This window comes from Odontomachus brunneus, unplaced genomic scaffold (assembly GCF_010583005.1).
Source record: "Odontomachus brunneus isolate Ranch 3 - 2012 unplaced genomic scaffold, Obru_v1 Obru_scaffold_319, whole genome shotgun sequence".
Taxonomy (NCBI): Eukaryota; Metazoa; Arthropoda; class Insecta; order Hymenoptera; family Formicidae; genus Odontomachus; species Odontomachus brunneus.
Genome location: NW_022639769.1, coordinates 170,742 through 171,663, shown reverse-complemented (window position 1 = coordinate 171,663; position 922 = coordinate 170,742). Strand labels below are relative to the sequence as shown.

Genomic DNA, 922 nt, shown 5'->3' with positions numbered 1-922 from the left:
AGACTACTGCTGAGAAATTTGCACGAATCGATGAAACGCAATTTTACAATATTTTTGTATTTATCTGCCGTATCTTGAACATTCTTTGTAAAAAAAATGTATTTTTCTTTTGTTATTGCACATCGATTGAACCTTCAAATGCATTTGGTATTTCGTTGATGATAAAATGTGAATCGTAGCCGGATAATTTTGGAAATTCCGACCGTACAATTTTCAACTTGTCTTTAGTGAGAAAGGATGCCAACTTGTCGAGACTACTGCTGAGAAATTTGCACGAATCGATGAAACGCAATTTTACAATATTTTTGTATTGTATTATGGAAAACGATTGGAATGTAATATGAATTTTTGTAATTTAAATTACAATTTGAATGTGCTGGACCTCGGTAGCGGCCGGTGAAGTGACAATGATCGCGTACGCGCGTATCGTCTGCTGTGAATGGTTTCTCACACACGTGACATTGCGTCGCGTTATGAAATGTAGCCCACTGTTCTTTCGACAAAGTTTCCATGGGGACATTGGATGATAATATTACTTTTACGCGGTGTGCTATTTCTTCGAGTTGCCCGACGAACCATGAGATGCAGTCACTATCACGACGACTTTGAAATTCAGATAATGAATCGTCGTACGAGCAACGTATATAAAATGCTATACTAAATACCCTGTGATGTTGGTATGTGTACAATTTGCGATCCTCTCCATCTCTTGCCGTCTTCTCCAGTGTGCACTCTAGGTCGGCGTATATCACAAAGGGAACTCGCTCCTTCCTACTGTGATTGCTAAAACTCAGCCATTTATTGACTTCGTTGGGTAGAATGATGGCAGAGTTGTTAATTTTTTGACAGTCTACCGCGTGACTCTCCAGCTTCTCGTTGGAATATAAGTAGTGCAGACACCTACAAATATTGCAATTTTTAT

The 922-nt window shown here is 38.8% G+C and overlaps 1 protein-coding gene across 1 annotated transcript in view; it reads left to right on the top strand.

Moving 5' to 3' along the window:
* The window catches only part of LOC116853419, a 20,384-nt gene that overhangs the window by 15,836 nt on the left and 3,626 nt on the right, over positions 1-922 (top strand). The gene's annotated exons all lie outside the window — the stretch shown is intronic.